The following is a 20,361-nucleotide window of genomic DNA, read 5'->3' as shown; positions in this document are numbered from 1 at the left end:
GAATAGCAATCAGAATCGCTCCTTAGAGGTGTGCTTCCTTTGCTTCATATGACATGGTGTTGTTGCATTTGTTGAGATTCACACTGATAGCCACTGCTTTGGGACACATTCAGAAGTCTTCTTGCCGCAAGCAGTCAGAAATAGAATCTGACGTGGATCGGCAGATTTTCTGAAAAATAGAGCATCAAAATGCTCAACACAGTTGCTGGATAGTGGCATTTCAAATGTATTAACAACTCTTGTATTTTATCTGGGTTTACCCACAAACGGACCTTGATCCAAAGGTACTTGGTATTACCTGCCACTTCTTGCTTTACAGTGGATATTTAGTAACTTTTCAAACATGCATGAATATATCCCTAACACGTCACGATAGCAGTTGCAATATCATTTTTTCTTTCAAAAAAGTTCTACTTTTATTTTTTAAATACTGTCCTTGAGCTCCAGTCAAGTGGATTTGGCGGTGTTTTTTTTTTCTAGGAGTACTTATATGCTACCATTTCTTGCTATGAGAGAAAAAATATTCTCTTTTGTCTGGGATAAGCACGATTTTAGGTTTCGGATCACTTGAAGGCCTATTTGAAACCAAGGAGACATGGGTGATGGATTTCCGTGATGGCTTCTGTGCTCCAGTGGCGCAATCGGTCAGCGCGCGGTACTTATATGGCAGTATCTGTTGAGCAATGCCGAGGTTGTGAGTTCAAGCCTCACCTGGAGCATGCAGTTTCTTGCTTTTTGCCTTTATTCATGGAAAATGTAATCTGCACTTGCACCCTATGGCCTGAGAACTTTACAACAGGGCAATAAGCGCCCAAAGAAACTCAAGGTTCTTTCCTCAAGGGTGCTTGAATGAGCTGTCTTTCTGTTACACTGACCACATTCTTTAAATTGTGGACCAGAACAGATAAAGAAAATGTGCGCCTTCTACTTGATGAAAAGAGGTGTGGAGAGCTGCGACATGGCTTTTCTCTTTCAGAAAACTCATTCTTCTGACTTTGTAGCTCAAACCGCTTGCAATTCTGTAGCAAGTTTACAAGGGAAAATAAAAACAAAGATTTTGCCACCCTTACCTTGTAAAGTAAGAGAACGGATGCCTTCTAAATGAAAAAAAAAGTCTTTGCTGTCATCTAGCGAAAGCCCCAGTGGCCTAATGGATAAGGCACTGGCCTCCTAAGCCAGGGATTGTGGGTTCGAGTCCCATCTGGGGTGTTTGAGATCTTGCTTGACTCTTTCAAGTCACATCTAAAGCAAGGCTTTAGAATAAAACCTTTAGGACTTCCCTTTCCTGTTGCCTTAATTAATATGTGTGCCTTCTCCTAGTAGAACTCAGATTAGTTCAGCAGCATGCTATCAACTGAATGGAAACTTCTGCAAGATGGCTACAAGTCCTCTTGTCCAAAACCAAATCTCCTGCAATGTTTCTGCCAAACAATATGTTCAACTCCCCACAAAGGAAACGCTGCTTTTATTAGGAAAGAGCTTTGCATTTTCTCCGACATTCTCCAGACATCCCATTGTGGCATGCAAATCCGGTGGCCTAAAATCTTCAAGCAAAAAACCCACCCTGACAAGTATCGTTGGTAAGCTTAATTTGCAGGAAGGCATTTTATGTCCTTTTTGTGCCAGTTTCAGAAATGTTTTTCCTGATGTATCAACATGTATACGAATAGCAATCAGAATCGCTCCTTAGAGGTGTGCTTCCTTTGCTTCATATGACATGGTGTTGTTGCATTTGTTGAGATTCACACTGATAGCCACTGCTTTGGGACACATTCAGAAGTCTTCTTGCCGCAAGCAGTCAGAAATAGAATCTGACGTGGATCGGCAGATTTTCTGAAAAATAGAGCATCAAAATGCTCAACACAGTTGCTGGATAGTGGCATTTCAAATGTATTAACAACTCTTGTGTTTTATCTGGGTTTACCCACAAACGGACCTTGATCCAAAGGTACTTGGTATTACCTGCCACTTCTTGCTTTACAGTGGATATTTAGTAACTTTTCAAACATGCATGAATATATCCCTAACACGTCACGATAGCAGTTGCAATATCATTTTTTCTTTCAAAAAAGTTCTACTTTTATTTTTTAAATACTGTCCTTGAGCTCCAGTCAAGTGGATTTGGCGGTGTTTTTTTTTTTTCTAGGAGTACTTATATGCTACCATTTCTTGCTATGAGAGAAAAAATATTCTCTTTTGTCTGGGATAAGCACGATTTTAGGTTTCGGATCACTTGAAGGCCTATTTGAAACCAAGGAGACATGGGTGATGGATTTCCTTGACGGCTTCTGTGCTCCAGTGGCGCAATCGGTCAGCGCGCGGTACTTATATGGCAGTATCTGTTGAGCAATGCCGAGGTTGTGAGTTCGAGCCTCACCTGGAGCATGCAGTTTCTTGCTTTTTGCCTTTATTCATGGAAAATGTAATCTGCACTTGCACCCTATGGCCTGAGAACTTTACAACAGGGCAATAAGCGCCCAAAGAAACTCAAGTTTCTTTCCTCAAGGGTGCTTGAATGAGCTGTCTTTCTGTTACACTGACCACATTCTTTAAATTGTGGACCAGAACAGATAAAGAAAATGTGCGCCTTCTACTTGATGAAAAGAGGTGTGGAGAGCTGCGACATGGCTTTTCTCTTTCAGAAAACTCATTCTTCTGACTTTGTAGCTCAAACCGCTTGCAATTCTGTAGCAAGTTTACAAGGGAAAATAAAAACAAAGATTTTGCCACCCTTACCTTGTAAAGTAAGAGAACGGATGCCTTCTGAAAGAAAAAAAAAAGTCTTTGCTGTCATCTAGCGAAAGCCCCAGTGGCCTAATGGATAAGGCACTGGCCTCCTAAGCCAGGGATTGTGGGTTCGAGTCCCATCTGGGGTGTTTGAGATCTTGCTTGACTCTTTCAAGTCACATCTAAAGCAAGGCTTTAGAATAAAACCTTTAGGACTTCCCTTTCCTGTTGCCTTAATTAATATGTGTGCCTTCTCCTAGTAGAACTCAGATTAGTTCAGCAGCATGCTATCAACTGAATGGAAACTTCTGCAAGATGGCTACAAGTCCTCTTGTCCAAAACCAAATCTCCTGCAATGTTTCTGCCAAACAATATGTTCAACTCCCCACAAAGGAAACGCTGCTTTTATTAGGAAAGAGCTTTGCATTTTCTCCGACATTCTCCAGACATCCCATTGTGGCATGCAAATCCGGTGGCCTAAAATCTTCAAGCAAAAAAGCCACCCTGACAAGTATCGTTGGTAAGCTTAATTTGCAGGAAGGCATTTTATGTCCTTTTTGTGCCAGTTTCAGAAATGTTTTTCCTGATGTATCAACATGTATACGAATAGCAATCAGAATCGCTCCTTAGAGGTGTGCTTCCTTTGCTTCATATGACATGGTGTTGTTGCATTTGTTGAGATTCACACTGATAGCCACTGCTTTGGGACACATTCAGAAGTCTTCTTGCCGCAAGCAGTCAGAAATAGAATCTGACGTGGATCGGCAGATTTTCTGAAAAATAGAGCATCAAAATGCTCAACACAGTTGCTGGATAGTGGCATTTCAAATGTATTAACAACTCTTGTATTTTATCTGGGTTTACCCACAAACGGACCTTGATCCAAAGGTACTTGGTATTACCTGCCACTTCTTGCTTTACAGTGGATATTTAGTAACTTTTCAAACATGCATGAATATATCCCTAACACGTCACGATAGCAGTTGCAATATCATTTTTTCTTTCAAAAAAGTTCTACTTTTATTTTTAGAATACTGTCCTTGAGCTCCAGTCAAGTGGATTTGGCGGTGTTTTTTTTTTTCTAGGAGTACTTATATGCTACCATTTCTTGCTATGAGAGAAAAAATATTCTCTTTTGTCTGGGATAAGCACGATTTTAGGTTTCGGATCACTTGAAGGCCTATTTGAAACCAAGGAGACATGGGTGATGGATTTCCGTGATGGCTTCTGTGCTCCAGTGGCGCAATCGGTCAGCGCGCGGTACTTATATGGCAGTATCTGTTGAGCAATGCCGAGGTTGTGAGTTCAAGCCTCACCTGGAGCATGCAGTTTCTTGCTTTTTGCCTTTATTCATGGAAAATGTAATCTGCACTTGCACCCTATGGCCTGAGAACTTTACAACAGGGCAATAAGCGCCCAAAGAAACTCAAGGTTCTTTCCTCAAGGGTGCTTGAATGAGCTGTCTTTCTGTTACACTGACCACATTCTTTAAATTGTGGACCAGAACAGATAAAGAAAATGTGCGCCTTCTACTTGATGAAAAGAGGTGTGGAGAGCTGCGACATGGCTTTTCTCTTTCAGAAAACTCATTCTTCTGACTTTGTAGCTCAAACCGCTTGCAATTCTGTAGCAAGTTTACAAGGGAAAATAAAAACAAAGATTTTGCCACCCTTACCTTGTAAAGTAAGAGAACGGATGCCTTCTAAATGAAAAAAAAAGTCTTTGCTGTCATCTAGCGAAAGCCCCAGTGGCCTAATGGATAAGGCACTGGCCTCCTAAGCCAGGGATTGTGGGTTCGAGTCCCATCTGGGGTGTTTGAGATCTTGCTTGACTCTTTCAAGTCACATCTAAAGCAAGGCTTTAGAATAAAACCTTTAGGAGTTCCCTTTCCTGTTGCCTTAATTAATATGCGTGCCTTCTCCTAGTAGAACTCAGATTAGTTCAGCAGCATGCTATCAACTGAATGGAAACTTCTGCAAGATGGCTACAAGTCCTCTTGTCCAAAACCAAATCTCCTGCAATGTTTCTGCCAAACAATATGTTCAACTCCCCACAAAGGCAACGCTGCTTTTATTAGGAAAGAGCTTTGCATTTTCTCAGACATTCTCCAGACATCCCATTGTGGCATGCAAATCCGGTGGCCTAAAATCTTCAAGCAAAAAAGCCACCCTGACAAGTATCGTTGGTAAGCTTAATTTGCAGGAAGGCATTTTATGTCCTTGTTGTGCCAGTTTCAGAAATGTTTTTCCTGATGTATCAACATGTATACGAATAGCAATCAGAATCGCTCCTTAGAGGTGTGCTTCCTTTGCTTCATATGACATGGTGTTGTTGCATTTGTTGAGATTCACACTGATAGCCACTGCTTTGGGACACATTCAGAAGTCTTCTTGCCGCAAGCAGTCAGAAATAGAATCTGACGTGGATCGGCAGATTTTCTGAAAAATAGAGCATCAAAATGCTCAACACAGTTGCTGGATAGTGGCATTTCAAATGTATTAACAACTCTTGTGTTTTATCTGGGTTTACCCACAAACGGACCTTGATCCAAAGGTACTTGGTATTACCTGCCACTTCTTGCTTTACAGTGGATATTTAGTAACTTTTCAAACATGCATGAATATATCCCTAACACGTCACGATAGCAGTTGCAATATCATTTTTTCTTTCAAAAAAGTTCTACTTTTATTTTTTAAATACTGTCCTTGAGCTCCAGTCAAGTGGATTTGGCAGTGTTTTTTTTTTTTCTAGGAGTACTTATATGCTACCATTTCTTGCTATGAGAGAAAAAATATTCTCTTTTGTCTGGGATAAGCACGATTTTAGGTTTCGGATTACTTGAAGGCCTATTTGAAACCAAGGAGACATGGGTGATGGATTTCCGTGATGGCTTCTGTGCTCCAGTGGCGCAATCGGTCAGCGCGCGGTACTTATATGGCAGTATCTGTTGAGCAATGCCGAGGTTGTGAGTTCGAGCCTCACCTGGAGCATGCAGTTTCTTGCTTTTTGCCTTTATTCATGGAAAATGTAATCTGCACTTGCACCCTATGGCCTGAGAACTTTACAACAGGGCAATAAGCGCCCAAAGAAACTCAAGTTTCTTTCCTCAAGGGTGCTTGAATGAGCTGTCTTTCTGTTACACTGACCACATTCTTTAAATTGTGGACCAGAACAGATAAAGAAAATGTGCGCCTTCTACTTGATGAAAAGAGGTGTGGAGAGCTGCGACATGGCTTTTCTCTTTCAGAAAACTCATTCTTCTGACTTTGTAGCTCAAACCGCTTGCAATTCTGTAGCAAGTTTACAAGGGAAAATAAAAACAAAGATTTTGCCACCCTTACCTTGTAAAGTAAGAGAACGGATGCCTTCTGAAAGAAAAAAAAAGTCTTTGCTGTCATCTAGCGAAAGCCCCAGTGGCCTAATGGATAAGGCACTGGCCTCCTAAGCCAGGGATTGTGGGTTCGAGTCCCATCTGGGGTGTTTGAGATCTTGCTTGACTCTTTCAAGTCACATCTAAAGCAAGGCTTTAGAATAAAACCTTTAGGAGTTCCCTTTCCTGTTGCCTTAATTAATATGCGTGCCTTCTCCTAGTAGAACTCAGATTAGTTCAGCAGCATGCTATCAACTGAATGGAAACTTCTGCAAGATGGCTACAAGTCCTCTTGTCCAAAACCAAATCTCCTGCAATGTTTCTGCCAAACAATATGTTCAACTCCCCACAAAGGCAACGCTGCTTTTATTAGGAAAGAGCTTTGCATTTTCTCCGACATTCTCCAGACATCCCATTGTGGCATGCAAATCCGGTGGCCTAAAATCTTCAAGCAAAAAAGCTACCCTGACAAGTATCGTTGGTAAGCTTAATTTGCAGGAAGGCATTTTATGTCCTTGTTGTGCCAGTTTCAGAAATGTTTTTCCTGATGTATCAACATGTATACGAATAGCAATCAGAATCGCTCCTTAGAGGTGTGCTTCCTTTGCTTCATATGACATGGTGTTGTTGCATTTGTTGAGATTCACACTGATAGCCACTGCTTTGGGACACATTCAGAAGTCTTCTTGCCGCAAGCAGTCAGAAATAGAATCTGACGTGGATCGGCAGATTTTCTGAAAAATAGAGCATCAAAATGCTCAACACAGTTGCTGGATAGTGGCATTTCAAATGTATTAACAACTCTTGTGTTTTATCTGGGTTTACCCACAAACGGACCTTGATCCAAAGGTACTTGGTATTACCTGCCACTTCTTGCTTTACAGTGGATATTTAGTAACTTTTCAAACATGCATGAATATATCCCTAACACGTCACGATAGCAGTTGCAATATCATTTTTTCTTTCAAAAAAGTTCTACTTTTATTTTTTAAATACTGTCCTTGAGCTCCAGTCAAGTGGATTTGGCGGTGTTTTTTTTTTCTAGGAGTACTTATATGCTACCATTTCTTGCTATGAGAGAAAAAATATTCTCTTTTGTCTGGGATAAGCACGATTTTAGGTTTCGGATCACTTGAAGGCCTATTTGAAACCAAGGAGACATGGGTGATGGATTTCCGTGATGGCTTCTGTGCTCCAGTGGCGCAATCGGTCAGCGCGCGGTACTTATATGGCAGTATCTGTTGAGCAATGCCGAGGTTGTGAGTTCAAGCCTCACCTGGAGCATGCAGTTTCTTGCTTTTTGCCTTTATTCATGGAAAATGTAATCTGCACTTGCACCCTATGGCCTGAGAACTTTACAACAGGGCAATAAGCGCCCAAAGAAACTCAAGGTTCTTTCCTCAAGGGTGCTTGAATGAGCTGTCTTTCTGTTACACTGACCACATTCTTTAAATTGTGGACCAGAACAGATAAAGAAAATGTGCGCCTTCTACTTGATGAAAAGAGGTGTGGAGAGCTGCGACATGGCTTTTCTCTTTCAGAAAACTCATTCTTCTGACTTTGTAGCTCAAACCGCTTGCAATTCTGTAGCAAGTTTACAAGGGAAAATAAAAACAAAGATTTTGCCACCCTTACCTTGTAAAGTAAGAGAACGGATGCCTTCTGAAAGAAAAAAAAAGTCTTTGCTGTCATCTAGCGAAAGCCCCAGTGGCCTAATGGATAAGGCACTGGCCTCCTAAGCCAGGGATTGTGGGTTCGAGTCCCATCTGGGGTGTTTGAGATCTTGCTTGACTCTTTCAAGTCACATCTAAAGCAAGGCTTTAGAATAAAACCTTTAGGACTTCCCTTTCCTGTTGCCTTAATTAATATGCGTGCCTTCTCCTAGTAGAACTCAGATTAGTTCAGCAGCATGCTATCAACTGAATGGAAACTTCTGCAAGATGGCTACAAGTCCTCTTGTCCAAAACCAAATCTCCTGCAATGTTTCTGCCAAACAATATGTTCAACTCCCCACAAAGGCAACGCTGCTTTTATTAGGAAAGAGCTTTGCATTTTCTCCGACATTCTCCAGACATCCCATTGTGGCATGCAAATCCGGTGGCCTAAAATCTTCAAGCAAAAAAGCCACCCTGACAAGTATCGTTGGTAAGCTTAATTTGCAGGAAGGCATTTTATGTCCTTTTTGTGCCAGTTTCAGAAATGTTTTTCCTGATGTATCAACATGTATACGAATAGCAATCAGAATCGCTCCTTAGAGGTGTGCTTCCTTTGCTTCATATGACATGGTGTTGTTGCATTTGTTGAGATTCACACTGATAGCCACTGCTTTGGGACACATTCAGAAGTCTTCTTGCCGCAAGCAGTCAGAAATAGAATCTGACGTGGATCGGCAGATTTTCTGAAAAATAGAGCATCAAAATGCTCAACACAGTTGCTGGATAGTGGCATTTCAAATGTATTAACAACTCTTGTGTTTTATCTGGGTTTACCCACAAACGGACCTTGATCCAAAGGTACTTGGTATTACCTGCCACTTCTTGCTTTACAGTGGATATTTAGTAACTTTTCAAACATGCATGAATATATCCCTAACACGTCACGATAGCAGTTGCAATATCATTTTTTCTTTCAAAAAAGTTCTACTTTTATTTTTAAAATACTGTCCTTGAGCTCCAGTCAAGTGGATTTGGCGGTGTTTTTTTTTTTCTAGGAGTACTTATATGCTACCATTTCTTGCTATGAGAGAAAAAATATTCTCTTTTGTCTGGGATAAGCACGATTTTAGGTTTCGGATCACTTGAAGGCCTATTTGAAACCAAGGAGACATGGGTGATGGATTTCCGTGATGGCTTCTGTGCTCCAGTGGCGCAATCGGTCAGCGCGCGGTACTTATATGGCAGTATCTGTTGAGCAATGCCGAGGTTGTGAGTTCGAGCCTCACCTGGAGCATGCAGTTTCTTGCTTTTTGCCTTTATTCATGGAAAATGTAATCTGCACTTGCACCCTATGGCCTGAGAACTTTACAACAGGGCAATAAGCGCCCAAAGAAACTCAAGGTTCTTTCCTCAAGGGTGCTTGAATGAGCTGTCTTTCTGTTACACTGACCACATTCTTTAAATTGTGGACCAGAACAGATAAAGAAAATGTGCGCCTTCTACTTGATGAAAAGAGGTGTGGAGAGCTGCGACATGGCTTTTCTCTTTCAGAAAACTCATTCTTCTGACTTTGTAGCTCAAACCGCTTGCAATTCTGTAGCAAGTTTACAAGGGAAAATAAAAACAAAGATTTTGCCACCCTTACCTTGTAAAGTAAGAGAACGGATGCCTTCTGAAAGAAAAAAAAAGTCTTTGCTGTCATCTAGCGAAATCCCCAGTGGCCTAATGGATAAGGCACTGGCCTCCTAAGCCAGGGATTGTGGGTTCGAGTCCCATCTGGGGTGTTTGAGATCTTGCTTGACTCTTTCAAGTCACATCTAAAGCAAGGCTTTAGAATAAAACCTTTAGGAGTTCCCTTTCCTGTTGCCTTAATTAATATGCGTGCCTTCTCCTAGTAGAACTCAGATTAGTTCAGCAGCATGCTATCAACTGAATGGAAACTTCTGCAAGATGGCTACAAGTCCTCTTGTCCAAAACCAAATCTCCTGCAATGTTTCTGCCAAACAATATGTTCAACTCCCCACAAAGGCAACGCTGCTTTTATTAGGAAAGAGCTTTGCATTTTCTCCGACATTCTCCAGACATCCCATTGTGGCATGCAAATCCGGTGGCCTAAAATCTTCAAGCAAAAAAGCCACCCTGACAAGTATCGTTGGTAAGCTTAATTTGCAGGAAGGCATTTTATGTCCTTGTTGTGCCAGTTTCAGAAATGTTTTTCCTGATGTATCAACATGTATACGAATAGCAATCAGAATCGCTCCTTAGAGGTGTGCTTCCTTTGCTTCATATGACATGGTGTTGTTGCATTTGTTGAGATTCACACTGATAGCCACTGCTTTGGGACACATTCAGAAGTCTTCTTGCCGCAAGCAGTCAGAAATAGAATCTGACGTGGATCGGCAGATTTTCTGAAAAATAGAGCATCAAAATGCTCAACACAGTTGCTGGATAGTGGCATTTCAAATGTATTAACAACTCTTGTGTTTTATCTGGGTTTACCCACAAACGGACCTTGATCCAAAGGTACTTGGTATTACCTGCCACTTCTTGCTTTACAGTGGATATTTAGTAACTTTTCAAACATGCATGAATATATCCCTAACACGTCACGATAGCAGTTGCAATATCATTTTTTCTTTCAAAAAAGTTCTACTTTTATTTTTTAAATACTGTCCTTGAGCTCCAGTCAAGTGGATTTGGCAGTGTTTTTTTTTTTTCTAGGAGTACTTATATGCTACCATTTCTTGCTATGAGAGAAAAAATATTCTCTTTTGTCTGGGATAAGCACGATTTTAGGTTTCGGATTACTTGAAGGCCTATTTGAAACCAAGGAGACATGGGTGATGGCTTTCCGTGATGGCTTCTGTGCTCCAGTGGCGCAATCGGTCAGCGCGCGGTACTTATATGGCAGTATCTGTTGAGCAATGCCGAGGTTGTGAGTTCGAGCCTCACCTGGAGCATGCAGTTTCTTGCTTTTTGCCTTTATTCATGGAAAATGTAATCTGCACTTGCACCCTATGGCCTGAGAACTTTACAACAGGGCAATAAGCGCCCAAAGAAACTCAAGTTTCTTTCCTCAAGGGTGCTTGAATGAGCTGTCTTTCTGTTACACTGACCACATTCTTTAAATTGTGGACCAGAACAGATAAAGAAAATGTGCGCCTTCTACTTGATGAAAAGAGGTGTGGAGAGCTGCGACATGGCTTTTCTCTTTCAGAAAACTCATTCTTCTGACTTTGTAGCTCAAACCGCTTGCAATTCTGTAGCAAGTTTACAAGGGAAAATAAAAACAAAGATTTTGCCACCCTTACCTTGTAAAGTAAGAGAACGGATGCCTTCTGAAAGAAAAAAAAAGTCTTTGCTGTCATCTAGCGAAAGCCCCAGTGGCCTAATGGATAAGGCACTGGCCTCCTAAGCCAGGGATTGTGGGTTCGAGTCCCATCTGGGGTGTTTGAGATCTTGCTTGACTCTTTCAAGTCACATCTAAAGCAAGGCTTTAGAATAAAACCTTTAGGAGTTCCCTTTCCTGTTGCCTTAATTAATATGCGTGCCTTCTCCTAGTAGAACTCAGATTAGTTCAGCAGCATGCTATCAACTGAATGGAAACTTCTGCAAGATGGCTACAAGTCCTCTTGTCCAAAACCAAATCTCCTGCAATGTTTCTGCCAAACAATATGTTCAACTCCCCACAAAGGCAACGCTGCTTTTATTAGGAAAGAGCTTTGCATTTTCTCCGACATTCTCCAGACATCCCATTGTGGCATGCAAATCCGGTGGCCTAAAATCTTCAAGCAAAAAAGCCACCCTGACAAGTATCGTTGGTAAGCTTAATTTGCAGGAAGGCATTTTATGTCCTTGTTGTGCCAGTTTCAGAAATGTTTTTCCTGATGTATCAACATGTATACGAATAGCAATCAGAATCGCTCCTTAGAGGTGTGCTTCCTTTGCTTCATATGACATGGTGTTGTTGCATTTGTTGAGATTCACACTGATAGCCACTGCTTTGGGACACATTCAGAAGTCTTCTTGCCGCAAGCAGTCAGAAATAGAATCTGACGTGGATCGGCAGATTTTCTGAAAAATAGAGCATCAAAATGCTCAACACAGTTGCTGGATAGTGGCATTTCAAATGTATTAACAACTCTTGTGTTTTATCTGGGTTTACCCACAAACGGACCTTGATCCAAAGGTACTTGGTATTACCTGCCACTTCTTGCTTTACAGTGGATATTTAGTAACTTTTCAAACATGCATGAATATATCCCTAACACGTCACGATAGCAGTTGCAATATCATTTTTTCTTTCAAAAAAGTTCTACTTTTATTTTTTAAATACTGTCCTTGAGCTCCAGTCAAGTGGATTTGGCAGTGTTTTTTTTTTTCTAGGAGTACTTATATGCTACCATTTCTTGCTATGAGAGAAAAAATATTCTCTTTTGTCTGGGATAAGCACGATTTTAGGTTTCGGATCACTTGAAGGCCTATTTGAAACCAAGGAGACATGGGTGATGGATTTCCGTGATGGCTTCTGTGCTCCAGTGGCGCAATCGGTCAGCGCGCGGTACTTATATGGCAGTATCTGTTGAGCAATGCCGAGGTTGTGAGTTCGAGCCTCACCTGGAGCATGCAGTTTCTTGCTTTTTGCCTTTATTCATGGAAAATGGAATCTGCACTTGCACCCTATGGCCTGAGAACTTTACAACAGGGCAATAAGCGCCCAAAGAAACTCAAGGTTCTTTCCTCAAGGGTGCTTGAATGAGCTGTCTTTCTGTTACACTGACCACATTCTTTAAATTGTGGACCAGAACAGATAAAGAAAATGTGCGCCTTCTACTTGATGAAAAGAGGTGTGGAGAGCTGCGACATGGCTTTTCTCTTTCAGAAAACTCATTCTTCTGACTTTGTAGCTCAAACCGCTTGCAATTCTGTAGCAAGTTTACAAGGGAAAATAAAAACAAAGATTTTGCCACCCTTACCTTGTAAAGTAAGAGAACGGATGCCTTCTGAAAGAAAAAAAAAGTCTTTGCTGTCATCTAGCGAAAGCCCCAGTGGCCTAATGGATAAGGCACTGGCCTCCTAAGCCAGGGATTGTGGGTTCGAGTCCCATCTGGGGTGTTTGAGATCTTGCTTGACTCTTTCAAGTCACATCTAAAGCAAGGCTTTAGAATAAAACCTTTAGGACTTCCCTTTCCTGTTGCCTTAATTAATATGCGTGCCTTCTCCTAGTAGAACTCAGATTAGTTCAGCAGCATGCTATCAACTGAATGGAAACTTCTGCAAGATGGCTACAAGTCCTCTTGTCCAAAACCAAATCTCCTGCAATGTTTCTGCCAAACAATATGTTCAACTCCCCACAAAGGCAACGCTGCTTTTATTAGGAAAGAGCTTTGCATTTTCTCCGACATTCTCCAGACATCCCATTGTGGCATGCAAATCCGGTGGCCTAAAATCTTCAAGCAAAAAAGCCACCCTGACAAGTATCGTTGGTAAGCTTAATTTGCAGGAAGGCATTTTATGTCCTTGTTGTGCCAGTTTCAGAAATGTTTTTCCTGATGTATCAACATGTATACGAATAGCAATCAGAATCGCTCCTTAGAGGTGTGCTTCCTTTGCTTCATATGACATGGTGTTGTTGCATTTGTTGAGATTCACACTGATAGCCACTGCTTTGGGACACATTCAGAAGTCTTCTTGCCGCAAGCAGTCAGAAATAGAATCTGACGTGGATCGGCAGATTTTCTGAAAAATAGAGCATCAAAATGCTCAACACAGTTGCTGGATAGTGGCATTTCAAATGTATTAACAACTCTTGTGTTTTATCTGGGTTTACCCACAAACGGACCTTGATCCAAAGGTACTTGGTATTACCTGCCACTTCTTGCTTTACAGTGGATATTTAGTAACTTTTCAAACATGCATGAATATATCCCTAACACGTCACGATAGCAGTTGCAATATCATTTTTTCTTTCAAAAAAGTTCTACTTTTATTTTTTAAATACTGTCCTTGAGCTCCAGTCAAGTGGATTTGGCAGTGTTTTTTTTTTTTCTAGGAGTACTTATATGCTACCATTTCTTGCTATGAGAGAAAAAATATTCTCTTTTGTCTGGGATAAGCACGATTTTAGGTTTCGGATTACTTGAAGGCCTATTTGAAACCAAGGAGACATGGGTGATGGATTTCCGTGATGGCTTCTGTGCTCCAGTGGCGCAATCGGTCAGCGCGCGGTACTTATATGGCAGTATCTGTTGAGCAATGCCGAGGTTGTGAGTTCGAGCCTCACCTGGAGCATGCAGTTTCTTGCTTTTTGCCTTTATTCATGGAAAATGTAATCTGCACTTGCACCCTATGGCCTGAGAACTTTACAACAGGGCAATAAGCGCCCAAAGAAACTCAAGTTTCTTTCCTCAAGGGTGCTTGAATGAGCTGTCTTTCTGTTACACTGACCACATTCTTTAAATTGTGGACCAGAACAGATAAAGAAAATGTGCGCCTTCTACTTGATGAAAAGAGGTGTGGAGAGCTGCGACATGGCTTTTCTCTTTCAGAAAACTCATTCTTCTGACTTTGTAGCTCAAACCGCTTGCAATTCTGTAGCAAGTTTACAAGGGAAAATAAAAACAAAGATTTTGCCACCCTTACCTTGTAAAGTAAGAGAACGGATGCCTTCTGAAAGAAAAAAAAAGTCTTTGCTGTCATCTAGCGAAAGCCCCAGTGGCCTAATGGATAAGGCACTGGCCTCCTAAGCCAGGGATTGTGGGTTCGAGTCCCATCTGGGGTGTTTGAGATCTTGCTTGACTCTTTCAAGTCACATCTAAAGCAAGGCTTTAGAATAAAACCTTTAGGAGTTCCCTTTCCTGTTGCCTTAATTAATATGCGTGCCTTCTCCTAGTAGAACTCAGATTAGTTCAGCAGCATGCTATCAACTGAATGGAAACTTCTGCAAGATGGCTACAAGTCCTCTTGTCCAAAACCAAATCTCCTGCAATGTTTCTGCCAAACAATATGTTCAACTCCCCACAAAGGCAACGCTGCTTTTATTAGGAAAGAGCTTTGCATTTTCTCCGACATTCTCCAGACATCCCATTGTGGCATGCAAATCCGGTGGCCTAAAATCTTCAAGCAAAAAAGCCACCCTGACAAGTATCGTTGGTAAGCTTAATTTGCAGGAAGGCATTTTATGTCCTTGTTGTGCCAGTTTCAGAAATGTTTTTCCTGATGTATCAACATGTATACGAATAGCAATCAGAATCGCTCCTTAGAGGTGTGCTTCCTTTGCTTCATATGACATGGTGTTGTTGCATTTGTTGAGATTCACACTGATAGCCACTGCTTTGGGACACATTCAGAAGTCTTCTTGCCGCAAGCAGTCAGAAATAGAATCTGACGTGGATCGGCAGATTTTCTGAAAAATAGAGCATCAAAATGCTCAACACAGTTGCTGGATAGTGGCATTTCAAATGTATTAACAACTCTTGTGTTTTATCTGGGTTTACCCACAAACGGACCTTGATCCAAAGGTACTTGGTATTACCTGCCACTTCTTGCTTTACAGTGGATATTTAGTAACTTTTCAAACATGCATGAATATATCCCTAACACGTCACGATAGCAGTTGCAATATCATTTTTTCTTTCAAAAAAGTTCTACTTTTATTTTTTAAATACTGTCCTTGAGCTCCAGTCAAGTGGATTTGGCAGTGTTTTTTTTTTTTCTAGGAGTACTTATATGCTACCATTTCTTGCTATGAGAGAAAAAATATTCTCTTTTGTCTGGGATAAGCACGATTTTAGGTTTCGGATCACTTGAAGGCCTATTTGAAACCAAGGAGACATGGGTGATGGATTTCCGTGATGGCTTCTGTGCTCCAGTGGCGCAATCGGTCAGCGCGCGGTACTTATATGGCAGTATCTGTTGAGCAATGCCGAGGTTGTGAGTTCGAGCCTCACCTGGAGCATGCAGTTTCTTGCTTTTTGCCTTTATTCATGGAAAATGTAATCTGCACTTGCACCCTATGGCCTGAGAACTTTACAACAGGGCAATAAGCGCCCAAAGAAACTCAAGGTTCTTTCCTCAAGGGTGCTTGAATGAGCTGTCTTTCTGTTACACTGACCACATTCTTTAAATTGTGGACCAGAACAGATAAAGAAAATGTGCGCCTTCTACTTGATGAAAAGAGGTGTGGAGAGCTGCGACATGGCTTTTCTCTTTCAGAAAACTCATTCTTCTGACTTTGTAGCTCAAACCGCTTGCAATTCTGTAGCAAGTTTACAAGGGAAAATAAAAACAAAGATTTTGCCACCCTTACCTTGTAAAGTAAGAGAACGGATGCCTTCTGAAAGAAAAAAAAAGTCTTTGCTGTCATCTAGCGAAAGCCCCAGTGGCCTAATAGATAAGGCACTGGCCTCCTAAGCCAGGGATTGTGGGTTCGAGTCCCATCTCGGGTGTTTGAGATCTTGCTTGACTCTTTCAAGTCACATCTAAAGCAAGGCTTTAGAATAAAACCTTTAGGACTTCCCTTTCCTGTTGCCTTAATTAATATGCGTGCCTTCTCCTAGTAGAACTCAGATTAGTTCAGCAGCATGCTATCAACTGAATGGAAACTTCTGCAAGATGGCTACAAGTCCTCTTGTCCAAAACCAAATCTCCTGCAATGTTTCTGCCAAACAATATGTTCAACTCCCCACAAAGGAAACGCTGCTTTTATTAGGAAAGAGCTTTGCATTTTCTCCGACATTCTCCAGACATCCCATTGTGGCATGCAAATCCGGTGGCCTAAAATCTTCAAGCAAAAAAGCCACCCTGACAAGTATCGTTGGTAAGCTTAATTTGCAGGAAGGCATTTTATGTCCTTTTTGTGCCAGTTTCAGAAATGTTTTTCCTGATGTATCAACATGTATACGAATAGCAATCAGAATCGCTCCTTAGAGGTGTGCTTCCTTTGCTTCATATGACATGGTGTTGTTGCATTTGTTGAGATTCACACTGATAGCCACTGCTTTGGGACACATTCAGAAGTCTTCTTGCCGCAAGCAGTCAGAAATAGAATCTGACGTGGATCGGCAGATTTTCTGAAAAATAGAGCATCAAAATGCTCAACACAGTTGCTGGATAGTGGCATTTCAAATGTATTAACAACTCTTGTGTTTTATCTGGGTTTACCCACAAACGGACCTTGATCCAAAGGTACTTGGTATTACCTGCCACTTCTTGCTTTACAGTGGATATTTAGTAACTTTTCAAACATGCATGAATATATCCCTAACACGTCACGATAGCAGTTGCAATATCATTTTTTCTTTCAAAAAAGTTCTACTTTTATTTTTTAAATACTGTCCTTGAGCTCCAGTCAAGTGGATTTGGCGGTGTTTTTTTTTTTTCTAGGAGTACTTATATGCTACCATTTCTTGCTATGAGAGAAAAAATATTCTCTTTTGTCTGGGATAAGCACGATTTTAGGTTTCGGATCACTTGAAGGCCTATTTGAAACCAAGGAGACATGGGTGATGGATTTCCTTGACGGCTTCTGTGCTCCAGTGGCGCAATCGGTCAGCGCGCGGTACTTATATGGCAGTATCTGTTGAGCAATGCCGAGGTTGTGAGTTCGAGCCTCACCTGGAGCATGCAGTTTCTTGCTTTTTGCCTTTATTCATGGAAAATGTAATCTGCACTTGCACCCTATGGCCTGAGAACTTTACAACAGGGCAATAAGCGCCCAAAGAAACTCAAGTTTCTTTCCTCAAGGGTGCTTGAATGAGCTGTCTTTCTGTTACACTGACCACATTCTTTAAATTGTGGACCAGAACAGATAAAGAAAATGTGCGCCTTCTACTTGATGAAAAGAGGTGTGGAGAGCTGCGACATGGCTTTTCTCTTTCAGAAAACTCATTCTTCTGACTTTGTAGCTCAAACCGCTTGCAATTCTGTAGCAAGTTTACAAGGGAAAATAAAAACAAAGATTTTGCCACCCTTACCTTGTAAAGTAAGAGAACGGATGCCTTCTGAAAGAAAAAAAAAGTCTTTGCTGTCATCTAGCGAAAGCCCCAGTGGCCTAATGGATAAGGCACTGGCCTCCTAAGCCAGGGATTGTGGGTTCGAGTCCCATCTGGGGTGTTTGAGATCTTGCTTGACTCTTTCAAGTCACATCTAAAGCAAGGCTTTAGAATAAAACCTTTAGGAGTTCCCTTTCCTGTTGCCTTAATTAATATACGTGCCTTCTCCTAGTAGAACTCAGATTAGTTCAGCAGCATGCTATCAACTGAATGGAAACTTCTGCAAGATGGCTACAAGTCCTCTTGTCCAAAACCAAATCTCCTGCAATGTTTCTGCCAAACAATATGTTCAACTCCCCACAAAGGCAACGCTGCTTTTATTAGGAAAGAGCTTTGCATTTTCTCCGACATTCTCCAGACATCCCATTGTGGCATGCAAATCCGGTGGCCTAAAATCTTCAAGCAAAAAAGCCACCCTGACAAGTATCGTTGGTAAGCTTAATTTGCAGGAAGGCATTTTATGTCCTTGTTGTGCCAGTTTCAGAAATGTTTTTCCTGATGTATCAACATGTATACGAATAGCAATCAGAATCGCTCCTTAGAGGTGTGCTTCCTTTGCTTCATATGACATGGTGTTGTTGCATTTGTTGAGATTCACACTGATAGCCACTGCTTTGGGACACATTCAGAAGTCTTCTTGCCGCAAGCAGTCAGAAATAGAATCTGACGTGGATCGGCAGATTTTCTGAAAAATAGAGCATCAAAATGCTCAACACAGTTGCTGGATAGTGGCATTTCAAATGTATTAACAACTCTTGTGTTTTATCTGGGTTTACCCACAAACGGACCTTGATCCAAAGGTACTTGGTATTACCTGCCACTTCTTGCTTTACAGTGGATATTTAGTAACTTTTCAAACATGCATGAATATATCCCTAACACGTCACGATAGCAGTTGCAATATCATTTTTTCTTTCAAAAAAGTTCTACTTTTATTTTTTAAATACTGTCCTTGAGCTCCAGTCAAGTGGATTTGGCAGTGTTTTTTTTTTTTCTAGGAGTACTTATATGCTACCATTTCTTGCTATGAGAGAAAAAATATTCTCTTTTGTCTGGGATAAGCACGATTTTAGGTTTCGGATCACTTGAAGGCCTATTTGAAACCAAGGAGACATGGGTGATGGATTTCCGTGATGGCTTCTGTGCTCCAGTGGTGCAATCGGTCAGCGCGCGGTACTTATATGGCAGTATCTGTTGAGCAATGCCGAGGTTGTGAGTTCGAGCCTCACCTGGAGCATGCAGTTTCTTGCTTTTTGCCTTTATTCATGGAAAATGTAATCTGCACTTGCACCCTATGGCCTGAGAACTTTACAACAGGGCAATAAGCGCCCAAAGAAACTCAAGGTTCTTTCCTCAAGGGTGCTTGAATGAGCTGTCTTTCTGTTACACTGACCACATTCTTTAAATTGTGGACCAGAACAGATAAAGAAAATGTGCGCCTTCTACTTGATGAAAAGAGGTGTGGAGAGCTGCGACATGGCTTTTCTCTTTCAGAAAACTCATTCTTCTGACTTTGTAGCTCAAACCGCTTGCAATTCTGTAGCAAGTTTACAAGGGAAAATAAAAACAAAGATTTTGCCACCCTTACCTTGTAAAGTAAGAGAACGGATGCCTTCTAAATGGAAAAAAAAGTCTTTGCTGTCATCTAGCGAAAGCCCCAGTGGCCTAATGGATAAGGCACTGGCCTCCTAAGCCAGGGATTGTGGGTTCGAGTCCCATCTGGGGTGTTTGAGATCTTGCTTGACTCTTTCAAGTCACATCTAAAGCAAGGCTTTAGAATAAAACCTTTAGGACTTCCCTTTCCTGTTGCCTTAATTAATATGCGTGCCTTCTCCTAGTAGAACTCAGATTAGTTCAGCAGCATGCTATCAACTGAATGGAAACTTCTGCAAGATGGCTACAAGTCCTCTTGTCCAAAACCAAATCTCCTGCAATGTTTCTGCCAAACAATATGTTCAACTCCCCACAAAGGAAACGCTGCTTTTATTAGGAAAGAGCTTTGCATTTTCTCCGACATTCTCCAGACATCCCATTGTGGCATGCAAATCCGGTGGCCTAAAATCTTCAAGCAAAAAAGCCACCCTGACAAGTATCGTTGGTAAGCTTAATTTGCAGGAAGGCATTTTATGTCCTTTTTGTGCCAGTTTCAGAAATGTTTTTCCTGATGTATCAACATGTATACGAATAGCAATCAGAATCGCTCCTTAGAGGTGTGCTTCCTTTGCTTCATATGACATGGTGTTGTTGCATTTGTTGAGATTCACACTGATAGCCACTGCTTTGGGACACATTCAGAAGTCTTCTTGCCGCAAGCAGTCAGAAATAGAATCTGACGTGGATCGGCAGATTTTCTGAAAAATAGAGCATCAAAATGCTCAACACAGTTGCTGGATAGTGGCATTTCAAATGTATTAACAACTCTTGTGTTTTATCTGGGTTTACCCACAAACGGACCTTGATCCAAAGGTACTTGGTATTACCTGCCACTTCTTGCTTTACAGTGGATATTTAGTAACTTTTCAAACATGCATGAATATATCCCTAACACGTCACGATA

General features: G+C 41.3%; 23 non-coding genes across 23 annotated transcripts; all 23 read left to right on the top strand.

The window, feature by feature from the left end:
• The first annotated feature begins 626 nt into the window (after positions 1-626).
• Positions 627-719, top strand: TRNAI-UAU (transfer RNA isoleucine (anticodon UAU)). Its single transcript is given in 2 exon segments — positions 627-664; positions 684-719. It is a non-coding gene; the product is annotated as a tRNA-Ile (tRNA).
• Positions 720-1,136: 417 nt separating this feature from the next.
• On the top strand, positions 1,137-1,209 carry TRNAR-CCU (transfer RNA arginine (anticodon CCU)). Its single transcript has one exon. It is a non-coding gene; the product is annotated as a tRNA-Arg (tRNA).
• Positions 1,210-2,292: 1,083 nt separating this feature from the next.
• On the top strand, positions 2,293-2,385 carry TRNAI-UAU (transfer RNA isoleucine (anticodon UAU)). The gene is given in 2 exon segments: positions 2,293-2,330; positions 2,350-2,385. It is a non-coding gene; the product is annotated as a tRNA-Ile (tRNA).
• Positions 2,386-2,803: 418 nt separating this feature from the next.
• TRNAR-CCU (transfer RNA arginine (anticodon CCU)) lies at positions 2,804-2,876 on the top strand. The gene has a single exon. It is a non-coding gene; the product is annotated as a tRNA-Arg (tRNA).
• Positions 2,877-3,958: 1,082 nt separating this feature from the next.
• On the top strand, positions 3,959-4,051 carry TRNAI-UAU (transfer RNA isoleucine (anticodon UAU)). The gene is given in 2 exon segments: positions 3,959-3,996; positions 4,016-4,051. It is a non-coding gene; the product is annotated as a tRNA-Ile (tRNA).
• Positions 4,052-4,468: 417 nt separating this feature from the next.
• On the top strand, positions 4,469-4,541 carry TRNAR-CCU (transfer RNA arginine (anticodon CCU)). The gene has a single exon. It is a non-coding gene; the product is annotated as a tRNA-Arg (tRNA).
• A 1,083-nt stretch (positions 4,542-5,624) lies between these two features.
• Positions 5,625-5,717, top strand: TRNAI-UAU (transfer RNA isoleucine (anticodon UAU)). The gene is given in 2 exon segments: positions 5,625-5,662; positions 5,682-5,717. It is a non-coding gene; the product is annotated as a tRNA-Ile (tRNA).
• Positions 5,718-6,134: 417 nt separating this feature from the next.
• Positions 6,135-6,207, top strand: TRNAR-CCU (transfer RNA arginine (anticodon CCU)). The gene has a single exon. It is a non-coding gene; the product is annotated as a tRNA-Arg (tRNA).
• Positions 6,208-7,288: 1,081 nt separating this feature from the next.
• On the top strand, positions 7,289-7,381 carry TRNAI-UAU (transfer RNA isoleucine (anticodon UAU)). The gene is given in 2 exon segments: positions 7,289-7,326; positions 7,346-7,381. It is a non-coding gene; the product is annotated as a tRNA-Ile (tRNA).
• A 417-nt stretch (positions 7,382-7,798) lies between these two features.
• On the top strand, positions 7,799-7,871 carry TRNAR-CCU (transfer RNA arginine (anticodon CCU)). Its single transcript has one exon. It is a non-coding gene; the product is annotated as a tRNA-Arg (tRNA).
• Positions 7,872-8,953: 1,082 nt separating this feature from the next.
• Positions 8,954-9,046, top strand: TRNAI-UAU (transfer RNA isoleucine (anticodon UAU)). Its single transcript is given in 2 exon segments — positions 8,954-8,991; positions 9,011-9,046. It is a non-coding gene; the product is annotated as a tRNA-Ile (tRNA).
• A 417-nt stretch (positions 9,047-9,463) lies between these two features.
• On the top strand, positions 9,464-9,536 carry TRNAR-CCU (transfer RNA arginine (anticodon CCU)). Its single transcript has one exon. It is a non-coding gene; the product is annotated as a tRNA-Arg (tRNA).
• A 1,083-nt stretch (positions 9,537-10,619) lies between these two features.
• TRNAI-UAU (transfer RNA isoleucine (anticodon UAU)) lies at positions 10,620-10,712 on the top strand. Its single transcript is given in 2 exon segments — positions 10,620-10,657; positions 10,677-10,712. It is a non-coding gene; the product is annotated as a tRNA-Ile (tRNA).
• Positions 10,713-11,129: 417 nt separating this feature from the next.
• TRNAR-CCU (transfer RNA arginine (anticodon CCU)) lies at positions 11,130-11,202 on the top strand. The gene has a single exon. It is a non-coding gene; the product is annotated as a tRNA-Arg (tRNA).
• A 1,082-nt stretch (positions 11,203-12,284) lies between these two features.
• TRNAI-UAU (transfer RNA isoleucine (anticodon UAU)) lies at positions 12,285-12,377 on the top strand. Its single transcript is given in 2 exon segments — positions 12,285-12,322; positions 12,342-12,377. It is a non-coding gene; the product is annotated as a tRNA-Ile (tRNA).
• Positions 12,378-12,794: 417 nt separating this feature from the next.
• Positions 12,795-12,867, top strand: TRNAR-CCU (transfer RNA arginine (anticodon CCU)). The gene has a single exon. It is a non-coding gene; the product is annotated as a tRNA-Arg (tRNA).
• A 1,083-nt stretch (positions 12,868-13,950) lies between these two features.
• On the top strand, positions 13,951-14,043 carry TRNAI-UAU (transfer RNA isoleucine (anticodon UAU)). The gene is given in 2 exon segments: positions 13,951-13,988; positions 14,008-14,043. It is a non-coding gene; the product is annotated as a tRNA-Ile (tRNA).
• Positions 14,044-14,460: 417 nt separating this feature from the next.
• TRNAR-CCU (transfer RNA arginine (anticodon CCU)) lies at positions 14,461-14,533 on the top strand. Its single transcript has one exon. It is a non-coding gene; the product is annotated as a tRNA-Arg (tRNA).
• Positions 14,534-15,616: 1,083 nt separating this feature from the next.
• On the top strand, positions 15,617-15,709 carry TRNAI-UAU (transfer RNA isoleucine (anticodon UAU)). Its single transcript is given in 2 exon segments — positions 15,617-15,654; positions 15,674-15,709. It is a non-coding gene; the product is annotated as a tRNA-Ile (tRNA).
• A 1,573-nt stretch (positions 15,710-17,282) lies between these two features.
• On the top strand, positions 17,283-17,375 carry TRNAI-UAU (transfer RNA isoleucine (anticodon UAU)). Its single transcript is given in 2 exon segments — positions 17,283-17,320; positions 17,340-17,375. It is a non-coding gene; the product is annotated as a tRNA-Ile (tRNA).
• Positions 17,376-17,792: 417 nt separating this feature from the next.
• On the top strand, positions 17,793-17,865 carry TRNAR-CCU (transfer RNA arginine (anticodon CCU)). The gene has a single exon. It is a non-coding gene; the product is annotated as a tRNA-Arg (tRNA).
• A 1,083-nt stretch (positions 17,866-18,948) lies between these two features.
• On the top strand, positions 18,949-19,041 carry TRNAI-UAU (transfer RNA isoleucine (anticodon UAU)). The gene is given in 2 exon segments: positions 18,949-18,986; positions 19,006-19,041. It is a non-coding gene; the product is annotated as a tRNA-Ile (tRNA).
• A 417-nt stretch (positions 19,042-19,458) lies between these two features.
• On the top strand, positions 19,459-19,531 carry TRNAR-CCU (transfer RNA arginine (anticodon CCU)). Its single transcript has one exon. It is a non-coding gene; the product is annotated as a tRNA-Arg (tRNA).
• The last annotated feature ends 830 nt before the right edge of the window (positions 19,532-20,361 follow it).

The sequence above is a fragment of the Lithobates pipiens genome, unplaced genomic scaffold (genome assembly GCF_037356315.1).
Source record: "Lithobates pipiens isolate NorthernLeopardFrog02 unplaced genomic scaffold, aLitPip1_a1.2 Scaffold_8, whole genome shotgun sequence".
NCBI lineage: Eukaryota > Metazoa > Chordata > Amphibia > Anura > Ranidae > Lithobates > Lithobates pipiens.
The sequence above is the reverse complement of the archived record's forward strand: the minus strand, read 5'-3'. Positions and strand labels throughout refer to the sequence as shown.